Genomic DNA, 6,023 nt, shown 5'->3' with positions numbered 1-6,023 from the left:
GCACAGTTTCTCTCTATCCACCCTTCAGATGAATTTAAAACCTGAAGATCTATTAGGTATTCTCACTACCTCCTTCCAACAAAACAACCCAATTTCAACAGCACTCATTAATTCACTTTAGTAGTCCCTCATTGCTACAATTATTTGGGAAAATCTTTTACATCCTTTCTATACCCTTCATGTATTTCCTATAGCCCAGTGGCCCGTACTCCAATAGAGGTCAAGGCAACATTCATCACTCATCTATTTCAATTCATTTCAAAAAAAAAATCTTTCTCCTATTCTTCTCTCTGCACACTCATGACTATGTGGCCAGATTCTACTGTATTGAACTGCATTTCAAATACAATAAAGTACTAGATCCTTTTTTTAAACAATAACTTTATTTATTGGGATACAGTGTGGAGTAGGCCCCTCAGACCATACTGCCGAGCAATCTGCCAATTTAATCCTAGCCTAATCATGGGGCAATTTACAATAACCAATTGACCTACCAACTGTTAAGTCTTTGGATTGTGAAAGGAAACCTGGTGGAAACCCACACGGTCACAGGGAAAACGTAGAAACTCCTATATCTTCTTGGCTGCAGCGGGAATCAGAGTACAGAAAGGAAATAAGAGAGCTTAGTGGTGTTGTATCATGACAATCTTTCCCTCAATGTTAATAAAAGAGCTGGTCATTGACTCCAGAAAGAGAGCCAGTGCAGATGGTGTTCAGGTTGAGAGCTTAAAGTTCCTACATGTGAACATCACCAGTAGCTTATCCTGTGGTCCAAACCACATTGATAGTAGGCTAAGAAAGCTCACCAAACCTTGTTGTCGGGAGCCTGAAGAAATTTGACATTCCCATTGACTCACACCATTTTTTATCAATGCATCACAGAAAGCATTCTGTTTGGATGCATTACAGCTTGGTATGGAAAGTGCACTGCCTGTGACCACAACAAACTGTAGAGTTGTAGACACAGCTCAACACATCACAGTAACCAGCCTCCCCTCTATGGAACGAGTGCTACACATGCCCTTACACTTCCTCCCTTACCACCATTCAGGGCCCCAAACAGTCCTTCCAGGTGAGGCAACACTTCACCTGTGAGTCGGCTGGGATGATATACCGCGTCCGGTGCTCCCGATGTGGCCTTCTATATATTGGCGAGACCTGACGCAGACTGGGAGACCGCTTTGCTGAACACCTACGCTCTGTCCGCCAAAGAAAGCAGGATCTCCCAGTGGCCACACATTTTACTTCCACATCCCATTCCCATTCTGACATGTCTATCCACGGCCTCCTCTACTGTAAAGATGAAGCCACACTCAGGTTGGAGGTACAACACCTTATATTCCGTCTGGGTAGCCTCCAACCTGATGGCATGAACATCGACTTCTCTAACTTCCGCTAATGCCCCACCTCCCCCTCGTACCCCATCTGTTATTTATTTTTATACACATTCTTTTTCTCACTCTCCATTTCTCCCTCTGTCCCACTGACTATACCCCTTGCCCATCCTCTGGGTTTCCCCCTCCCCTTGTCTTTCTCACCGGACCTCCTGTCCCATGGTCCTCTCATATCCCCTTTGCCAATCACCTGTCCAGCTCTTGGCTCCATCCCTCCCCCTCCTGTCTTCTCCTATCATTTTGGATCTCCCCCTCCCACTTTCAAATCTCTTACTAACTCTTCCTTCAGTTAGTCCTGACGAAGGGTCTCGGCCTGAAACGTTGACTGTACCTCTTCCTGGAGATGCTGCCTGGCCTGCTGCGTTCACCAGCAACTTTGATGTGTGTTGCATGAATTTCCAGCATCTGCAGAATTCCTGTTGTTTCCCCTCTATGGACTCTGTCTATACTTTTCACTGCCTCGGGCATCCTCTCTTCCATTGGGTAGAAATTGGATACAAAAGCCTGAAAGCACGTACCACAGGCTCAAGAGCAGCTTCTATTCCACTGTTATCAGATTCTTACCTTCCCACCCTACCTCATTATACAATAAACTGCAAGATCATAAACTGTATGCAAGACAAGCTTTTCAACATATCTCAGTACACATGACAATAATAAACTGATATTTTTTATCTCTGGCCTACCAAAAGATTTGTTTGGTTTTTTATATGGCCTCTAAATGTGAAGCCAAGGACCCTACATGCTTTATTAAAGCTTCTTCACATTCCACCTGCCAAAGATTTAGGATTTAGAGACAATCTGTTCCTTCAGAAAAGATCCCTGCTTCAGTATAGATTGCTCTAGTTAATATTGCTTTTTATCACTCATCCTACCAAAGTGTAACATTTCAAGTTTCTAGTATTACATTTTGTCACCCATGCTACCAGCTCTTTCTATATCCTCTTGAAGTCTCCTCCGAGTTTACAAGCAGCTCTATGATAGGGTTAAGGTAAAAAAAAAAAGGCCAAAGGCATGGTGGTGCATGACAAAAGTAGGGAGTAAACAGGGCAAATAGGAAAATGAGGGGTGTGAATAAGGGTATCAGAATTATTACCTAAAATTTATCTGAAAGATTGCAATATGCCTATTCTAAATATGAGTTCTTATTATTTGCTATAATAGAGCTCTATTGGAAGTACAAACAAAAGCAGAATGGGCATGGATCAGAGATTTAAGGTGACAAGCAACCTTAAATCTGAGGTATTAATCCAATTGTAACGATCCGTATCTAAAGCCCTCCTGTAGAGGAGATAACAACTTATTTAAAAACAAATACTTATTTCAATTTAGAATATGATACATAACTAGAATAAGTACTTCGAGTTCTGGAGAACAGGAAGAGACATTAGGACTGAGTGTTGCAGTGGAAATTCAGGATTTACTTTTATTATATTTTGTGCCCTTGTCGACTTGCAGTGGAATATCATCCATCCACACCCTTGACATAGTGATCAAATTATAAGCAACAAGAGCTAATCCAAGTTCCCAGCACTGAGACAGGAAGTACAAATTAAATAGAATGCAAGTTATTAGAGATACATGTTGATCCCGACTTGCACACAAGAAATTCTGAAGATGCTAGAAATTCAAAGCAAAACACACAAGATACTGGAGGAACTCAGCAGGTCAAGCAGCATCTATGGAAATGAATAAACATACGACATTTAGGACAGTCCTTTTTCAGGACTGTCGCACTTGTTGAAATAGGATCATGCTTCAAAAACTACTTCATGTTCATAGGCTTGAACATGGTAATTTATATTACTGCAACTGAATTTTTTTGAAGTCAAAATACATTTATGATTTTATTGTAATCTTTCCTTCAGTGTTGATGAGAAGAGCAATATGATTTAATGAAAATGATCTGCCATGTACCCACTAGTTACTTATTAAGATGTCCTGAAAATGAGAATTGTCCATTCTCGTATAAATAAAATTTAATGACTTACTAAGTCTTAATTGTGGCACTGAACTTTCATTCCTTAAGATTTCAATTATAATTGGTTTTGAAAATTAAATACATCAATCTTTCTTCCAGATTTACCCCTCCCATTCCACTGATTTCCAACATAGTTTTGTATTAAAATTTTGAAAGCACTTTCTGGTTTAGACTCTGAATGCTTTAATAAAGAATTCTTCAACCTAAGTGTTCAAGAAATACACTGTCACTTACTGTCTTTACTCCAGTACTGGATATCCTATACTGATAGGGACTTGTATTCAATTTCCATTGACTGTAAATTGCCATGTGAAATCCCAGAAGTATATGCATCTCCAAACATAATGATTGGTGTGCATTTTTGTTCATTGCTAAATGCAAATGCCAGGCTAAAGCACTCTAACAATAACAGAGGCGGCCTATTATCACTAGGCATCTTTAGTTTATTTGCATCCCAGCATTTAGCATTCATTTTGTTCTCCTTTACATTTGTGTACTGAAGAATAGCAAAAAACAATCTTGAATATATAACTTGATATATTGTGTAAGGACTACATTCCAGTTCCCATTAAACACAGAAACCCTACAGGCCCTTCGGCCCACAAAGTTGTGTCGAACATGTCCTTACCTGAGAAATTACCTAGGGTTTCCCATAGCCCTCTATTTTTCTGAGCTCCATATACCTGTCCAGGAGTCTCTTAAAAGACCCTATCATACCCACCTCCACCACCATTGCCGGCAACCCATTCCACGTGCTCACCACTCTCTGTGCAAAAAACTTACCCCGATATCTCCTCTGTACCTACTTGCAAGCACCTTAAAACTGTGCCCTCTTGTGCTAGCCATTTCAGCCCTGGGAAAAAGCCTCTGACTATCCACACGATTAATGCCTCTCATCATCTTATACACCTCTATCAGGTCACCTCTCATCCTCTGTCGCTCCAAGGAGAAAAGGCCAAGTTCACTCAACTATTCTCATAAGGCACGCTCCCCAATTGAGGCAACATCCTTGTAAGTCTCCTCTGCACCCTTTCTATGGTTTCTACATCCTTTCTATAGTGAGGCAACCAGAACTGAGCACAGTACTCCAAGTGGGGTCTGACCAGGGTCCTATATAGCTGCAACATTACCTCTCAGCTCCTAATCTCAATCCCATGATTGATGAAGGCCAGTGCACCTTAACCAATGCTTTCTTAACCAGAGTCAACCTGCACAGCAGCCTTGAGTGTCCTATGGACTTGGACCTCGAATCCATAGGACACTTAATTTTAACATCCTTAATTAAAATTAAGGATATTCCCAGTTTAAAAACACAAACACGAGGAAATCTGCAGATGCTGGAAATTCAAGCAACACACATCAAAGTTGCTGGTGAACGCAGCAGGCAGGCAGCATCTCTAGGAAGAGGCGCAGTCGATGTTTCGGGCCGAGACCCTTCGTCAGGACTAACTGAAAGAAGAGCTAGTAAGAGATTTGAAAGTGGGAGGGGGAGGGGAGATCCAAAATGATAGGAGAAGACAGGAGGGGGAGGGATGGAGCCAAGAACTGGACAGTTGATTGGCGAAAGGGATACGAGAGGATCATGGGACAGGAGGCCTAGGGAGAAAGAAGGGGGGGTAAGCCCAAAGGATGGGCAATAATGGATGGGAGTACGAGGGGCAGGTGGGGCATTAGCAGAAGTTAGAGAAGTCAATGTTCATGCCATCAGGTTGGAGGCTACCCAGATAGAATATACGGTGTTGTTCCTCCAACCTGAGTGTGGCTTCATCTTTACAGTAGAGGAGGCCGTGGATAGACATGTCAGAATGGGAATGGGATGTGGAATTAAAATGTGTGGCCACTGGGAGATCCTGCTTTCTCTGGCAGACAGACCATAGGTGTTCAGCGAAATGGTCTCCCAGTCTGCGTCAGGTCTCGCCAATATATAGAAGGCCACATCGGGAGCACCGGACGCAGTATATCACCCCAGCCAATTCACAGGTGAAGTGTCGCCTCACCTGGAATGACTGTCTGGGGCCCTGAATAGTAGTGAGGGAGGAAGTGTAAGGGCATGTGTAGCACTTGTTCCGCTTACAAGGATAAGTGCCGGGAGGGAGATCGGTGGGGAGGGATGGGGGGGGGGGACGAATGGAGACGGGAGTCACGTAGGGAGCGATCCCTGCGGAAAGTGGGGGAGGGCAGGGAAAGATGTGCTTAGTGGTGGGATCCCGTTGGAGGTGGCGAAAGTTATAGAGAATTATATGTTGGACCTGGAGGCTGGTGGGGTGGTAGGTGAGGACAAGGGGAACCCTATTCCTAGTGGGGTGGTGGGTGAATGGGGTGAGAGCAGATGTGCGTGAAATGGGAGAGATGCGTTTTAGAGCAGAGTTGATGGTGGAGGAAGGGAAGCCTCTTTCGTTAAAAGAGAAGGACATCTCCCTCGCCCTGGAATGAAAAGCCTCATCCTGAGAGCAGATGCGGCGGAGACGGAGGAATTGTGAGAAGGGGATATATTTTTGCAAGAGACAGGGTGAGAAGAGGAATAGTCCAGATAGCTGTGAGAGTCCATAGGCTTTTAGTAGATATCAGTAGACAAGCTGTCTCCAGAGATAGAGATGAAAGATCTAGAAAGGGGAGGGAGGTGTCGTAAATGGACCAAGTAAACTTGA

Source organism: Mobula hypostoma, chromosome 2 (genome assembly GCF_963921235.1).
Source record: "Mobula hypostoma chromosome 2, sMobHyp1.1, whole genome shotgun sequence".
In the NCBI taxonomy this organism is placed as follows: Eukaryota; Metazoa; Chordata; class Chondrichthyes; order Myliobatiformes; family Myliobatidae; genus Mobula; species Mobula hypostoma.
This window is presented reverse-complemented; position numbering follows the sequence as displayed.